This window comes from Perna viridis, chromosome 7 (assembly GCF_037379345.1).
Source record: "Perna viridis isolate PV_CMFRI_1.1 ecotype Kerala chromosome 7, ASM3737934v1, whole genome shotgun sequence".
Lineage (NCBI taxonomy): Eukaryota > Metazoa > Mollusca > Bivalvia > Mytilida > Mytilidae > Perna > Perna viridis.
In genome coordinates, this window is record NC_142451.1 from 48,792,165 (window position 1) to 48,810,716 (window position 18,552).

Genomic DNA, 18,552 nt, shown 5'->3' on the forward strand with positions numbered 1-18,552 from the left:
GCGGAATTACGGTACAAAGACAAGCCAATAGCTTTATTATAGCCCTCTCATATGGGGTGGGTCTACTTTTGCGCAGTAATACACTCGCGGTACAAAAATATCCTATCTGATCTGCTTCCTCCGCCATCAGTAATTAATATCAGAGAATTTTATATGTTTTCTCATAAGGTTTTAGTGCTAAACTTTAATAGCGCGTTGTAATTCAACACCATATATAATAATTCAAATTGAACGCGGGTTTCTTTGGTTAACATTGATAAGATTTTAGAATAATTTTTTGTGGCGAAAATAATGACTAGATGGAATGACAAAATCAAAGCAATAAACTTTTAGAAATAACTTTTCTTTCAAATTATTTAACTTTGATTTCATTTCTAAAAGTTTCAGTAGAAGTTTTGAAGCTAAAGGCTACTGAATAAGTGTCGTCTGCTGAAGGGTGTCATTTGTCAAAAGACCGTGGAACAAAGCTTTTAGACGAAAAAAAACAGCAAGGTAAGAACTGATTTTATTCTCTGCATTAAACATCAAAATGCGCGTTGATTGTCTTCTTGGTGTTAGGTTTAGGCGCAATAAACATTTGACAGGCTTAGAAGCCGTAATGGAGTTTTTATTTCCCGCCACGTTTTTATTTTACACCCTTGCCGTGCCATTTTATACCGAAACTTTATGGCAATCAAATTTTGATGACCTAGATTGGAGAAAATAATTCATCCATCGTACTCGGACGCATTAAAACTCCGTTTTTTTTCAGTAAGAAATTAGCATTAACAGAAGTTACGTTAAAATAAAAAGAACATAAAATACGTAATTTAGTTTTAAATGCATTTTTTGGGGGTTCTTTTTATGGCTAATTTTGTGTGTTTTTGTCGCTCTGACATAGGTAGATTTTGTAACAGATATACGGTTTTATTCACGGCTCATAATTTTTGTTAGGATTGTGCATTTCATTTCTTATTGTTTTATTATTGTAAATATATGTCTTTAAGATGATAGTTTAATTTTTTTTATCATTTACATGTTGTACATTATTTACCAAGTATCATAATAGAATATTAATTGTGACATTTTATCCAATAACATCAACTCAAATTTTTCTTTCTCCTTTGGATAAAAAAAGACAACAATGTCACTTGTATATTTTTTCTCACATTACTCCATTTTCTCGACGAAAGATGAGAGGGAAAGGAAGAAAACATTTCATTCATTGTAGAAAATAATTTGTCTTTTTACTTTAATTGTTGAAATAGTGAATTTCAATTTATCAACCCAATAGGATTTATTTGTATATATTCAAATAAATTGAAATAAATACCTATTTAGATATCTTATACGTATAACATACTCCAGGCACAAAACGTTGTGTCACCACAATCGTCGCCATGTGATTAATTTTTCACTTCTGTAACACAAATTAAGAAAATTTGGTGTCTTTCCTCCAATGTTCTAATATTACAAGAATGACTTATACGAAACTTACACTAGTTCTTTACTGCTTGTTGATTTACACTATTTAAGATGAAGTTTTAATTTCACTTTTTAATAAGGGAGGACGTTCAAGGACAATGCATTATTTAGTACACTTCTTTTTCCTTTTTTAATGGAAATTTGAAAATACAAAAAATGTACTTTCAATATTAGTGTTTCAATTTGTTAAATGCAAATTATCACTTGGACAGGATGCAGGTATGTATACTATTTTATATTTTGAATACTGTAAAATTATTGCTTTCCTTAGTACCCCCGAATCAGATTATAAATTTAATTATGTCTATGTAAATAGAAACTGACTTCGGTAAAGTTAATTATTTAAACAAACATTTCAGACCCTTCCATGTATATATATATATATATATATACGTCTCAGAATTTGTGTCAAATTTACGAAGCAACATTTTTGTCGTTCCCTCCGCGGGACTCGAACTCGTATCGCTGTGACATCTATGGCAACACCGCATGCACAAAGCCCAGCACCATAGACCACTCGGCCAGGTAAACTTTATATATATTATTTTAATTAACTTGAAGTGACAAAATCTGAGGAATTCCATTTTGAAAAATGTTACAGCGTTTACATATTTAATTTTGCGACATCAAAGAAACCTTATCAAACCCACCCAACTGGGTTTCATTTCAACAGGATAAGCCCACTAGAATCCACAACCATAAATGCTAAAGCACAAATATAGAAAATTGGAACACACAGCAATTTAGACCCCATAAATCAGATAAAAAAGAACTTGTTAATTTACAATTGGTAATAACTGTTGAAACTTAGATAAAGGAAGGAGACAAGTAAAAGACACACCGTTTTAAGTACTTGATTTACAGCCCCAAAGACCGCCCGCATCGATACAAATTTAAACGGTAGAAAAGAAGCAAATTTTTGAAAGGTTAGAAATGTATCTCTATAATGTGCTAAATAAATAAGCAGTTTCTTTTTTGCTAAGATAAGTTTTCACACCGAAAAAGTAAAGACTTAGCGAGTATATAATGATTATTATATACGAAAAGAAAGGTTATTTGTAGCAAAAGTTTAAGAATTCATATCAAATAATTAGCTAGATGGTCTTGCTCTTCTCTTGGTGCGAATGAACTTACTATGGATGAATATCAAACAAACATTTATAACTACACTGTACTTTAAGTTTTACATTGTTGTACAACTTCATTCCAAGAATTAAACGGTAGAAGACCACGTAAGTTGGAAATCGTTATAAACTAAAATATTCTGCTATATGTTGTAATAAAGTTAGGGAGGGAAAATTATTTCTCATGATTTTCATACAAATTATACATGATTTCCACCTGATTTGAGCAAATAAACTTAAAGGAGAAACTGACCAGATCTTGACTATTGTCAATATGAAATTGGTGTTAATCGAGCCTTCACGTGAAATTCAATGTTAAGTAAATTTCATTTGATAATCAAGTTTATTTCATGTGAAGTTCACGTGAATTTCATGTGAAGCTCGATTAACATGAATTTCACGTGAAAAATATTTGCCTGTGTAGTAGGGAGAAATGTCCACTAGACAGAGTATTTCATAGCCCATAACATGATCTGAACAGTTTCTCGTCAAAGAAATAACGCAAAAACATAATGAAAATATGTAAGTAAATGCGTTTCTTTTTTCTTATATATTCTTCTTTAAGTTGTGAAAGAGTAATCAAGGGAACCAAAACTCTAGCAGAAATCTTATCTCTGCTTTTGGTTTTTATGTACACCTTTTCAGTATCGTTCTTCACCACTGTTAAATGTTTTTATTGACTCGGACATGAAACTGATGAACCCTGAAGGTGTCACATGACGAATTTCAGTTGCTGCTTACTTTGATCTAATTAAGTTAAGGTTCGGGTATTGTTTAAATTGATTTTCGATTTGATTACTTCAGAACACGCTATCTTTGAGAGAGTTTCGTTTCCCTTCATACCGACAAGTCTGGGCAACGTCAGATGCGAGCTTTGTAAATGCAAAATGATGTCTCGGTTTTGATCAAAGCTATGTTTCCTTTCAAGTCGATAGAGTTCGTTTTAGACGAAGTGAACGTCTTTCAGTGGAATTAATACGATATGCTAAGTTAAGAAAGACAACTCCGTTTGACTTAAGGTGATTTATACCGCTACATCATGATTTTTATGTATAATAAAATCACATTTTATATAGTTCTGCTTGCCTAGCTGTTTATTCAGTTTAAACATTAGGTGCATGCGTATTGGTGTTTTTTTTCTTTTTACGATCTTTCTGAATCAAATCACAGTTTTTTTTTGTGTTACTTATGGTGTCCTAATTTTCTTTTGTAATTATATTTGATTTAAGTCGTAAATGTTAAGATATGTGTGCACTTAAGACAAATAGTGACTAAATATGGCTGTGTTGTTTCCTATAATTGGAAACTACCGAATCCTTTTATTTCTATTGATGACGTCATTTTTGTCGCTTTGGACGTGAAGAGTATTTGAATATTTTATCGCCTTCTTTTTTAAGAGGTGATCAATGGCTATAAACTATAGCTATTTATTTACAATCCACTTCCAACTAGATATGACGAATACCACAAAACAAAATAATGAAATAAGAAATACAAATAGGAAAAGTTAAGTGTTTAAACTGAGGCTATAAAGACGTTACAGTCATATTGTGTGGTCCAGCCTACACGTGGGACCCGCTCCCTTTTTGTAGCCTTTTGAAATTCTTGTTATTTTCATTTAAGCCTATGAAATTGAAATATAACTCGAATGTGACTTGCCTTACTGTGAAGTCATACCCTGAAAGAACCATCGCAAAAACGAGTGTTATTTTCTCTTAAGAAGTTTTTACTGTGTACATAAACACATTTATAGTCCGGAAACAAAAATCTGTTGTAAAATTATCAATTTACCAAAAATTCCAAGAATCCCTTTCAGTTGAACTAGATATTGTCATTGTACCGTTTAATAAGTAATTTAAAGTATACAGCATTTTGAACCTCTTTTCTGGCTGCTGAATCCATAAAGCAAAATGGTTCATTTAAAAAATATATCGAGCACTGATCATTTCGAGTACAAAATGTCTGGTTAATTTTGCAAGCTGCTATTGGTTACACGGTAAAATTAAACAACTTGCACACGGAACTGCAACATTCAGAAAAGGAAACAGTAATTCAAACGGATCATATAACATAAAATAGACAAGAGTTCAAGTAAACAAATTCCTGACTTTTAACTGGCGCATAAAATGCATAAAATGGAGTCTTAAGTAAACCATTCTATTGATGTAGACACTTGTAAGAAGTGTGTACAGTTCTATTACAGTATACAATGTTCTATTTTCAACAATTGTAAAATTTAATTGTGAAATAAAAGAGGGCCTTCCGAAGCTTGAATTGATTGTAAAATGCAAATGAGAACTTGAAATAATCATTGTACACAAACTGAGTTTGTTTAAATGAAATAGAAGTCGTCATGCTTTATATGATATGAGACAGTAAGTTACTTCTAATAAAGCACTTGTGGAAAAGTTGATTAAACTTTGTTATGTAAACTTGAAACCATTGCCGGACATGTAAACTCTTGGAATGGCTCAAGTTGTTTTAGTAAAGCAGCGTTTTTTTTTTTTTTTTTTTTTGCTTATTTGCGAGATAAGTTGCTTTGCCGTGTAAGCTATTTTTTCTGTCGCGTGATAGTTTGGTTGCTGTCAATGATTTTATGTCAAAGTAACTTGGCTCTGTATCAGCAAGTTTGCGTTTTATTTTTGGTCTTCTTTTTCGAAGTTAATGAGTAATAATGGTGGCATGACTCAATGCAGCACTCATATACATTGTATATATGACAATGTAACCTGAATATAACACTGTCATTCCGCAGCTTACAAACCGTAACCTGAATGTAACCCTGTCAGTCCGTGGCTTACAAACCGAAGTTTGTTATACAATGCATATTTATCCTTTATTGGTTTTTAAGTTGTTTTTTGATCAATGTCCTCTATCTGAAATAAAAATTATTGACAGTGCCTTTTTAAGCTTACTGTGACAATGTCGTTCCATGCATTTTGCGACTGATTTTTCATGCTTTCTGTGACAATGCTTTTTGATGCATTCTGTAAGAATATCATTACTTGCTAAAATGATTCCACAGGTTCTTTGAAAGTGCTGTTTTATGCTTTCGGTGAAAATTACATTTCATTCATTTTGTGACAAAGCCATTGCCTGCTTTTTTTTTCGATAATGCCATTCCATACCTTACATGACAGTGCCATTTAATGTGTTCTACAACAGTCTGTGGCATTGCCATTTCATACTTTCTTCACATGCTTTCCCGGGTAATGTCATTCAATACATTATGTGACAATGCCGTTTCATTCATTCTGTACAACGCCATGTCATACATTCTGTGAAAATATCATTCTATGCTTTCTTTGACTATGTCGTTCGACGCATTCCGTGTCAATGACATTTCATGCTCTCTGTGACAATGCCATAATACATTGTGTGTCAATGCCATTCCATGCATTCCGTGGATATGCCATTCCGTGCATTTCTGACAATAACATTTATTTTTCCTGCATTGAAGTGACCTGGTTTTTGTTCCAATAAGCCAACATTAAAAACGCATTGACAAGAACGCATTGATAATAGATATTGTTTTCAATAATTAATCGGTACTTATGATTTTATGATAATTTTATCTTTTAGCACATTTCAGAATACATTTAAACAATTTATAAATAGTTAAAAACACATTAGGCAATGAAATCCTAGAAAATATTTATTCATTTCTAGTAATAAAACTTTGAATCTTTTATAAGTTACAAGAAACTCCAGTTGTCTGATAAAATATTAAATTCCTGTAACCGCCATTCATCCATTTATCTGCTGTATTCAATATCCAAAACAAAAGTAATACAAACGTTAAACAATTGATTTTAACTTAAGTAAAATCCTGTTTTGCGCAAGGTGTCTATTTCCAGCGATTTGCTGTGGTCTGTTAAAATATCAATTATTTCAGAAGGTGCAAAGGAAATACTGATCGACAGGACAATGTAATAGTAACTCGTAATAATAGAATGTAAACTTGTGTCTTTTTTTTTTCACTTTCATGTTTATTTTTGCATTGAATTATCATTATTGAAGTATATAGTGGATGATCGAAATATCTTTTTAACTCCGTGTGACCAGTTTCTGATTTGTTTATATGTGAACTAGAAAACTAGCTGGTTTTTTTGGTAATAGCAACATTCAATAGATGTTTTACATGTATTCTGGTACACCTATGTAGAAACATTGGTATGCAGATAAACATCCACGTTTTACAAATGTACAGTTGTTGAGAAACGAAGATTGGAATACAAATATCAAAATAAAAAAATTAAATAAAATTGACAAACACAGTGGTTGGGAGCACACAGAAAGCGAAAAGGATGTGGAACAATATATGATGGGTAAAACCAGGTGTTTGCTAAATGGATACACGAAGGGTAATATTAAGGGAAAAACCGGAAAGTCTGAATCCATCGCAGTGGTCCTTACTTGGTACAGGCATTTCTGTTAGAAATAATAGATTAAACCTGGTTTTATAGCGTGTTAAACCTCCCGTGTCCAATACGGTTTTATATTTTGGTAGATTTTTCAACAGAATCCATTGTAGGTGATAATTGGGTTGCATGCAGTCTTTCCATTAGTTTCAAGAAAATACCCCTCCTTTCTGTTCATAATGTGTACATTTGAATTGTCTTTGTTTTACATAAAAATAGAACTTCTTCAACATAAGACGCAGGATCAAAGAGAACTTGAAAATTCACCGTGATTGGTCTTTTAAAACAATAGTCTACAAATGAATTTCTAGAAGAAGCAACAATAAAAAGCTAAAGAAATTACACGAAACATAGTTATGGCATAATGAGATAATTAGATGTTGTACATTTACGCTGACACTTTACAATTTGGGGAATTTTTCCCCTTTAGGATAAATATCACCATGAAAAAAACATGAATTTCGGGGGAGAGGGGCGGGGGTAATTTTAAGTATGACTGAGAGGGAAATTGTTATGATAGGTGTTTTTAAAATCAACAAGCTTAAATCACAAAAGACATTGGAATAGGAAATTTTTTGACATAGCAATGAGTAATGAACTAAAAAGCACATATGACTTGTTCAAATAATGATTTGCAATAATGGGAATGTGAAACAATATCTTGTTCAATAAAAGTTTAGAATGTTTTAAAAGTCTAGGATACCCAACATGTAATTTGTCAGTGGAAAAACAAAAAGCCTCCTTGTTCGATACCAATTTGATCCATAAAAGCACGTTTTGTCTGCTGAAGATGACAAAAATTTGAATTTCATACAGAACAAAGAGATTACCTCCCCGTTATCATATTGAATGTACGAGAATAACGCATGTGGTAAGATGTGAAATAAATTTATTGCAATTTAATGTAAATTTTGGTCACTGATATGCCTTTACATAGAGTATGTGTTACGATTTAGGTTATTGTTACAATGAATTTAACTGCGTGTCTGTAAAAAGTATACGATACAAATCAAAGGTTGAAATATAAAAACTTGCTAAGTCAAAGCGATTGTAGATACAGACTTAATTCTTGTCCAGAATTATCCCACTTGATTATTTCAGTCCCTCACGTATCCCCTGGTTCACTCTTACGTCAGGTTTTCTTTCGTAACCGATCTGTTTTGTCTCCGGGATTAGAATTAATTTTCTGTTCACCTGTGCATGATTGACGCAAGTTAATCAGTTTCATCAAGTTACATTAATCGACGGAAACATACAATTTATACCTAAAAATCATGAATTATCCATCGTTTATTCAAAAATGTTACTATAGAATTTCATTGGATTGGCGTAACCGCACAAGACTAACAGTTGCCTAACGGAGTAAATAACGGGAAGGAACCGTGTCATATCCGTATATGTTGGTGTCGCTTTCCCTTAAATGTTCTTGCTATGTCTAATGTTTTGCAAACCCTTTGTTGAATAGGGTGTTGACATTGATTTCATATTACTAGAATGTGGGGAGCGTAAAATAGAATATGTTTATAATAATTTAATTATGTATACATTTCGTATTCATGTTTACAAACTCATTTTCGAGTATGATTTACTAATAATAATCTCCACATCACGTTAATTGTCGGTCATTTTTAGTCCCTTATGACAAAAAGATTTAGAAGATGTAGCATTATAGTACTCTCGCTGGACTCGATGTGTACTCAGGTAGGTCTCAATATGTACTCTTGGAAGTCTCAATATGTACTCTGGTAGGTCTCCGTGTGTATTCTGGTAGGTTTCAATGTATACTCTGGTAGGACTCGATGTGTACTCTGGTAGGACTTGATTTATACTCAGGTAGGTCTCAATGTGTACTCTCATGGATGTACTTTATCAGATCCCAAGAAGTACCCTGACGGGTTCAAGGTGTGCGCACGCTGGTTCAGGGTTAATATTCGCGGGTCTCACAAGGCTATTAATATCCTTGTTTATATAGAGTAAACTTAGTATCATCATATAAGTGTATGTTATGAACCTTTTTTTGTCCTATTTCTCTACTCTTAGGCTCAACCATTTTTTATTTTCCTCCATGTTTTCACCTTTTATTTTCCTTATGAATTTATGAGTACTCATTAAAAACCGTACTCATTAAAAACAATACATGTTTGTTAATGAAGCAGAATGTTGACGGAGGGAGAGTGAAAGAACAGTTTCTTTGAAGTAACAAAAATATGATTTGATTGCTCTGTATAAGATAGTTCTGTCCAATAAATGTCGCCCTTTCTTGTCTTTTTGTAGAATTAACTTGAATCATAAATTATGACAACACGTGACTTTTCCATTCGGAAGATTTACGGTTCTCTTCTTTTTTCTCTGGTGTTATCTGACATATCACTTTTGCAATATTTTGTTATATACGATAATTTGACAACAATGTTCCTTATAAATCTAGGATGATGTATGCTTCTATTAATGATGAATTTCTAGAAGCTGAATAGGTTGTTTGACCTCAAACAAAACGTTTTACCCCAGTATGATAAAGGTATCAAATTATAACAATAGATGATTTATTGTAGAAAAACGCTTGTCATCTTAGATTGGATAAATTAGGATGAATTTAGCGTGAATATAGAAAAAGAGACCCTCTTGAGTTTCAATTTTCATTGTGCAGTGTAAATTTATGATGACCAGTCGTTTAGTATTGTGTTCTAAATTATGCCACGTAATGCTATTCTGACGTGATCTGATAGAGAATTATACAAAAATGTGTATTGTTACACGGTTTGTGAACGTAGATGCCGACAAAAAAATTCAAGGCATCAAAATAGAAGGGCAGTTTAGAGATATCCTAGTACATGGTCCAAACGGAAAAACAGGAAAAAGAGACGATCTCCATACACATTGTAGCTAAATAAACGACAGTAGCACATTAGACCTGAAGATAAAGAAAACAAGACATCACACAAAAAAACTTAAGATAAAGAAATTAAGACATCACACAAAAAACTTAAGATAAAGAAAACAAGACATCACACAAAAAACTTAAGCACTTACAATATGAACTCTCAGTCAAAATGAAAAAAAATATAAAAAAAAAAAACGGCTCCTACATAAAAACCACAGGATGTGAGCCCGGATTTAAAAAAAAATTGTTCCCGCTGAACATGCCTTCCTCGGATATATCGAACCAATCACGCAACACAATACAGTGTACAGTAAGTTGACATATCGAACCAATTACACAATACAATACAATACAGTGTACAGTAAGTTGACATATCGAACCAATCACACAATACAATACAATACAGTGTACAGTAAGTTGACAAATCGAACCAATTACACAATACAATACAATACAGTGTACAGTAAGTTGACATATCGAACCAATCACGCAATACAATACAGTGTACAGTAAGTTGACAAATCGAACCAATTACACAATACAATACAATACAGTGTACAGTAAGTTGACAAATCGAACCAATCACACAATACAATACAGTGTATAGTAAGTTGACAAATCGAACCAATTACACAATACAATACAATTCAGTGTACAGTAAGTTGACATATTGAACCAATCACACAATGCAATTCAGTGAACAGTAAGTTGACATATTGAACCAATCACACAATACAATTCAGTGTACAGTAAGTTGACATATTGAACCAATCACACAATACAATACAATACAGTGTACAGTAATTTGATGTTACTTAAGCTTATTGAACGTATGTTTTGAAAATCAATCCAACCAGATCTAAAAACCAATTTAATACACACTCGACTCATCTTTGGCGATGAAAAAAGCAGAACAAAAGCAAACAACAAAAGGAAAAAAAACAAAACAAAAATAAAGAACAAATGTAAACGATGTTCTCCCTGGAATACTCTATCATCGTCGATAGTTTGTCAGGCTTTTTTGTATGGTCCCAATTCACCATTGATTGAACCTAGTACATGCTTGAACAGGCCATCTCTTGGTTAACCGAATTTTAAAGCATGATTAGTTATGTTATGAAGTAGTCATTGATTAAATCTAACACACAGTTAAACAGGTAATCATTAACTAACACGTTAAATCCCTTTGACACACGTTAACCAATTATTCCTCGATTGTCTTTAGCTAACCGTTTACTGAGGATTATTGATTCAAACTAGTAAAATGTTAACTAGATCAGTAGATATGAACTATTGAGCTCTTTGTTGGTCAGCTAACCATTGATTCCATCTCAAGTAACTATCAAATGATTGTAGCCCGTGACATAGTTGATTCACTGTGGCTGATGGATAAATGTGAGGCTATTGATTAACTGGAGATCAGAGAGTATTGAATCACTACACCTCAAGATTGACCAGATTGTCACTGATTCACTCTAGCACATGTAAATCAAATAATCAATTACTACACTGTACAGATAATGGGTGATTATTCATTCTCATCCGTTCACATATACCAAGCATTAATACATACGTCGGGCATACGATCAAAAGTGAACGATTTTCTCTAGGATTAGTTTATCAAGTTTTCATAAGTCATCATGGTTAGCCAGGCCATTAGTCATAAATCCTGGTTAGCCAAGTCATAAGTCATTAGTCCTGGGTAGTGAGGTCATTAGTCATTTTAGCCAGGTCATTTGTCAATAGTCCTGGTTAGTGACGTCATTAATCATGAGTCATGGGTAGCCAGGTCACAAGTTATTAGTTATACATTGTATTTAGCCTGGTCATTAGTTCTGCTTAGCGGTGTCATTACTCATTATTCCTACTTAGCGAGGTCATTAGTTATCAGTCATTTTAGCCAGGTCATTAGTCAATACCCTGGTTAGCGAGGTCATTAGTCATGGGTAGCCAGGTGATGAGTCATTATTTAAAGATATCAAGGTCATTAATCATTAGTCCTTGGTTAGCCAGGTTATTTGTCATAATTCATGGGTAGCAAGGTAATTGGTCATTAATAATGTTTCATAAAAAAGAAGTCATTGATCAAGTTTAGCCAGGTATTTATTCATCAGTCAATGTTAGCCAGACCATTAGTCATTAATCATGGTTAGCTAGCATAATCATTAATCATGGCTGATCAGGTCATTAGTCATTAATCATGGTAAGCCTAGCATTATCATTAATCATGGCTGATCAGGTCATTAGTCATTAATCATGGTAAACCAAGCATCAGTCATTGATTATGTTTAACGAAGCCATTAGTCCTGGTAAGTTAGGTATTTGATCATTAGTCATTAGTCCAGGTTAGTGAGGTCATCAGTAATTAGCCAAGGGTAGTCAGTTCATTTGTCATTAATCATGGTTAGCAAGGTCATGAATGATGAACTCGATCGTACCTGGTTAGTCAAATTCACTGGAACATGTTACTACTGATTCTCTCTAGGTCATGGATAGCATGTCAACCACTTAATCATCTCATTACATATACAGATGGCTAACGAACACTAGTTTTCGCCCAAAGGGTAATGTTCATCATGTTACAATTAAAAGTCATCATACCACAAGGCTTGACAGGCAAAACAATGATCAACAAATAGTGAACATTTATTGATTTGTTTTAGGACAAAACTGGCCAAGTCACCACTGATTCACTCTAGCACATGGTACATTATAGGATTTGGCTGACCAAGTCACCACCAATTCACTTCAACTCATGGGGCGTTCTAGGATTTGGCTGACCAAGTCACCACCAATTCACTTCAACTCATGGTGCGTTCTAGGATTTGGCTGACCAAGTCACCACCAATTCACTTCAACTCATGGTGAGTTCTATGATTTGGCTGACCAAGTCACCAGTGGTCCACTCTAGCACATGGTACATTATAGGATTTGGCTGACCAAGTCACCACCAATTCACTTCAACTCATGGTGCGTTCTAGGATTTGGCTGACCAAGTCACCACCAATTCACTTCAACTCATGGTGCGTTCTAGGATTTGGCTGACCAAGTCACCAGTGGTCCACTCTAGCACATGGTTCATTTTAGGATATGACTGATCAAGTCACCACCGATTCTCTCTTGCACATTGTTCATTCTAGGATTTGGCTGACCAACTGATGTAATCACTGATTCACTTTAGCACATGGTTCATCCTAGACCATGGCTGACCAAGTCACAACCGATTTACAATAGCCCATGGTACATTCTATGATTTGGCTGATCAACTAAATCTTCACTGATTTACTCTAGCACATGGTTCATTCTAAGACATGGCTGACAAAGTCACACGATTCATTCTAGCACAATTCGGACATCAATAAACAATAACACACACATATGTAGTTATCTATATCAGCACTTGCCCCAGACTTGCTGAATATATATGTGCAACACATCATCTTTTAAGAATATACCATGAAACTTTTGGACTCCAAATTTAAATAGTAGTGAAGAAATAATTAGAGTAAGAATAATGAACACGCGCGAACTCTATAGATAGTCTCGTTTTTGAGATTTACTCTACAAATTAAAGTTCTCTTTCCTTTAACAATCGTTATATCGAGCATTTTGTTATCACGAACAAGCAATAGAATGTAGTTGGGATTTAAACACACTCTAAAATCAGTCAAGACAAAACTGACCTTGAGAACTGAATGTATCTAAGATTGTGGCAGGGTCATTTGGAATGCACGTATGGGTCAGTGGAAATAGCAACTGTTTTATGCGGTTTTTTTTATCAGCAGATCGTTCATGCCACCTGGATCAATGTTGTATATGGACACTTTCATGACCTCATGACAAATTTGATTCCATTTCAATTTATTTTACGAGCGGGTCAGTTGTGCATTTCTAGATAAAACCGATGTTCATTTGCTGTTTATAACGTTTTAATTGGTACAGAGAAGGTGTTTATGTGTTATAGGTGTTACCAAGATCTAGCAAAACATTGTTAACTATAGAAAATATGACATGCTAAAGTACTTGCGGATTGTTTGGACAGAAAGTTAATTTTGGGCACTGATTGCGTTTTACGGAGAGGGAAATATAATCTGAAGCTGAACCTCTATGTGATTAACAGAATTTTCGAAGTGTACGTTCAATTCATGGTCAATATTTGAACTTTACAAAGACGGTGACATATTAGATTACCACCCAAAACTAAAAAAAAAATACAAAACACTAAAAACTTTAACCAGATAAAATATTTTCTAAACCATGCAAATAGTTGCAAAAATGAATGTTTATTGTGTTTCAATTCTTCTCAATGAAACCATTTTACGCTGTGTCAGCATAAAGTAATGCTCAGATATTTTTTTTGCAGATTTGACTTAATACGATAAAGTTAGTTGTGTAAAAACGATCGACAAATGTAATTTACCTTGTTTTACCGTTTCCAGTAATGTTGCGTGTTATAACGGTTTAATTTGTTGAACGGAATACAAAGTTTCAAATTTCGGGAGAAAATAGTTTACACATGCAGGTATTAATGTTTAATAAGATATCATTGGTTATGGTTAAAATGTGTAGATTATTTTCTAGTTGTTTTGTTCGACATGTGCATTTGATCCTCAATTTGTGTTTTTTCACACTTCACTATAGATTCGTTACAAAAGCTATGACTCATTATCATTTCAAACAATTTAAAAATGCTAAATATTATTAAAACTAATATAAATTCTATTCTTAATGGGTGAAATTCTTCAAAATATGATGCACAAATTGACTATTTTAACCTGCATACAAATGTTACCTTAAACGGCGGCAACACATCAAAAGAGCCATCTATCTCACATCAAACGGTTGGAAATCGCCAAAATTTAGTGAGAAAATTCAAGGCATCGCTTTAATCCACAATATCATTTACCATAAAATAGGCTTGTACCTCCTTGAATTTTAACATTATAGAGACTAATCCTTATTTATGATAATAGGCTTGTTATACGGCGACAATGGTTACTCATAATATGTTCAAAAAGTCAAGTCGTTCGTTGAAGCGAGACACGACAGTACATCATTGACTACCATTGTCATCAATTTGGCTTCGGTATTTCGACGAACTGTAGGGAAGACTTGCGCGTTCTGAAACGTCCGAGGTTCCGCCTGCGAAAAGGGCCATAAAAGTGAAAACAAAAGGTTGCGCATTTGAGGACATTGCACAAGACATAATTACGACCGAACAGCTGTACAAGGGTAGTAAAAAGTTCTAAATTTTGTATTGATTAACACGATTGATGGTAGTAACGAAATAAATAGATTTCAGTTGTAAGAGTGCACATGTCGACCACAAATGGTGCGAAGGAACAAAAATGTTGCACTTATTTGAGACGGGTGGTCATAGGTTTTTTTCAAGCTGAAAATTTTGAAATAGTCAACTTGTCCTTTTTTTCTTGTCGTTTTTTTTCCTCTTCACATTCCTGATAAGTAGGCATTGTTCAGTTTTGTTCTTGCTTTTTCTCTTTGCCTTTTTTTCTTTGTTAGATCTCTTTGATAAACTATATATTTGCTTTAAGTATTTTTGTTCGGGTAATTCATTTAAGATATTTACACACTTAACATTTTACTGTGGTAAATGATATGGACGTACCAGTGAAATATCAGGCATAAAGGGAATAAATTAATATACTAGTATACAAATAATAAACATGGTCTTAATTTCTCCGACCGTGGCGGATCTTGAATGTACAATATTGGGGGGGGGGCTAGTTCGGGTCCCTAAATTTTCAAAAAAAAATATGTGAAAAAATATGCAGTTTTTTTATATTTACTTGTGTCGGTAATGAAATGGTAATACATAATTTGTTTGCCTATTTTTTTTTAACTGAATTGATTTCTGAGTTTTTCATTAATACAAAAAATATAACATTAAAAATAAACAATTTAAAAGGAGCACCACCTATGTTTATTATCGTATTTACATCCACCTTATGTGATACATGTCTTGTCTTTTGATATTGTTTTCCAGCTTGGAATAATTAAATGTTACTGTTTCCCGAATTCATCAATTTAAACAGATAATTTAATTACAGAAATATGTCATTGATTTACATATTTATCAATCTAAAACCCTTGTTTCTAAAATATAAAATGAACCATAATACTAATGAAAGGAACATTAGATTATAAAATAAATATAAAATCGTCCCATATCGGTCACTGATTACTAGAATTTTATAGCGAACGCAACCTATAATGAATCCGCCATATAGTTGGTCTGAAATGAACACTTTACCAATCAGACGCTGTAGATTTCTACGTGCAGGATGCGTTCGGAATGAGCAATAAAATATTTTAGTATCTTTTTAGGTTACTATAGAAAATAAGAGTAATACGTCGAGATATATGGTAGTAGTAATAGTTCTTTCTTTTGTTACAATAGACATTTTTTCTGAAATAGTTACGACGGCTTGTAGGAGGTCAATTTTGCATTTGAATCAAATTCTATAATCTATGGTTAATAAGACTTTGACTATTTATCACATCTAAATATGTCACCATCAGCTAACAGGTAAGAAGTATTTTATTTGATAAATTCCATGATTATTATCCATAGGGGTCATTGATAGATTAACAATAAAATTAACATATGTGAATGAAATATAAAACGCGAAATTAATTTGGATTGTATTTTTCTTACAGATTTTTTTAAAATTATAAATTCCTTGATTTTTGTTATTATGTATATATCAAATTGCCAATTATTATTCCCAATTTTTAAACATTTGTATTTAATAAAAATGCAGTTCTAGTTTTATATCTTTAATACGTAGTTCTCGATTTCAGAATTATTTTCTTTAATGTTTCGAATATTAGCGTTTTCTGCTAAACTTTATAGACATTTGTTTTACTATTTATATACCCTGATGTATTGCAAAATGATTTTTAACATAGAATTTTCCAATCCTCCAGATTTAACTTTCCCTGTTTGTCACGTAAAAATTATTATGAAAACTGGGTTAAAACAACTTGGTATAACCCTTGAATTTCAACATAGCAACACGAAGGGGGAAGTAACTGTCATCAGCTTGTCAGTATAATATATTTGTCCTTAACGGGATTAATTATTGTTACACAAATATATAAATATTTGTCAAGATCTGAAATTTTCCCACAGATTTTATCAAATAATTCAAAATTGGAAAGTTTGCTTAGACTTTCGGTTTTCTTCAAAACGAAGTTTATGGTCTTCTTCAAGTATAAATGGGTACAATATTCAAATGAAATATTCTACTGATTTGATCTTGTCCAAATAGTCCGGGCGATAATTGGTCATTGGTCATATCTAAATCGCCATTAATGACATGCGCAAAGGCCACTTGATTTTATGGCAGGTCCTGTGAGAAATTGACAAAGACTTGTGGAATATTAAGAATATTGACCAATGTTTATTACGTTTGATGTTTACAAATATACACAATAAAGTGCTATCCAATAAATTCATTAATCTGTCTTCTGGACAGATAATTTGTTTTATTCTGAATTCAAAGATAATATGACGAAACAATGTTTTTTTCGATATTATTTTCTTTTTGCTTTTCGTTTTCAAAATATTAAAATTTCGATATATTAAGTTGCTAAATTTATTATTCAAAATTATTTCTCTGCAAAAGATATATATATAAGAATAATTTAATCGATGTAAATCCTGAAGGTCTAGCGAACTACCGAATTCCAAAATATTTTAAAAAATGGAAACAAGAAGCACGAAGCACATACTACTTGTTAACTATATAAGATGAAATTCGTGTCAAAAGCTAAACACACATTTTAAAATTTTGACATATCTGAAACAGCAACTTGTGACAAATTTCAAGCCAAGAGAGATTCAAAACATTGCTATTTATCCATTGGTTAACAATAAAAAACTACAAAAATAAATCTGATGAGAATCTTTCTTTGACTGGTGATGTCACGTAGCGTTACTGCATATAACTGATGGCCTTTGATTTCAGTCTCATTCTATTTGACAGTTTACGACAATTGTTACACAATATAGCACCCATTTTCATTGTCGTAAAAACATCAGAACAATTGCCACTAATTATCTTTATGTCCGCCAGAACTTCTGGAATTCTGATTTCTTGTATACAAAGGGTAGATTTTCTTTTATGCACTTGCTTTGTAATGTTGTGTTGACTTTTTAATGCCGTTTTGCCCGTCGCCCCATTCTCGGTGGGAAAGCCTAAAGAGTAATAAAAAGTGTACAAGGTATGCATGTTTTCAATCGAAACCGATAAGATCCGATACCACTGTATTAATATACAAGATTTGCGGACGATATGAATAAATATGGGCTTGTAATTAGCCTCGAGGCAAATAAAAGCGTCAGATCTGTCCGAGTTTATTTCAGTTTAGGACCGGGCTGCGACCTGCATATCTCATGTTTAGATAAAACAAAGAAGAAAAGACCTCCTTGCCTCATAACCGTTATCAAAAGAAAGATAAAATCATAAACAAGGGTTGAGAAATGAGAAAATATAAAAAATGAATGCGACAGTAGTGCTGGCAGTATCTACAATAGTAAAATAAACCTTGATAGTAAATACAATTCTTATAATAAGACACATTCTTCATTGCTCGTGGTTTTGGGGAATGCTGATCACTAAGATTTGGTTACACGATT

The 18,552-nt window shown here is 32.9% G+C and overlaps 1 protein-coding gene across 2 annotated transcripts in view; it reads left to right on the plus strand.

Annotated features, from left to right (window-relative positions):
- The first annotated feature begins 367 nt into the window (after positions 1-367).
- Positions 368-18,552, plus strand: part of LOC148613081 (homeobox protein php-3-like) — a 58,936-nt gene continuing 40,751 nt past the window's right edge. The window contains exon 1 of one of the 2 annotated variants that reach the window (XM_088595117.1): positions 368-492. The gene's annotated coding sequence lies outside the window, so the exon portion shown is untranslated. Of the gene's footprint in view, positions 493-16,350; positions 16,438-18,552 lie in introns of those variants that run through there. The other variant, XM_088595115.1, reaches the window with a different exon arrangement.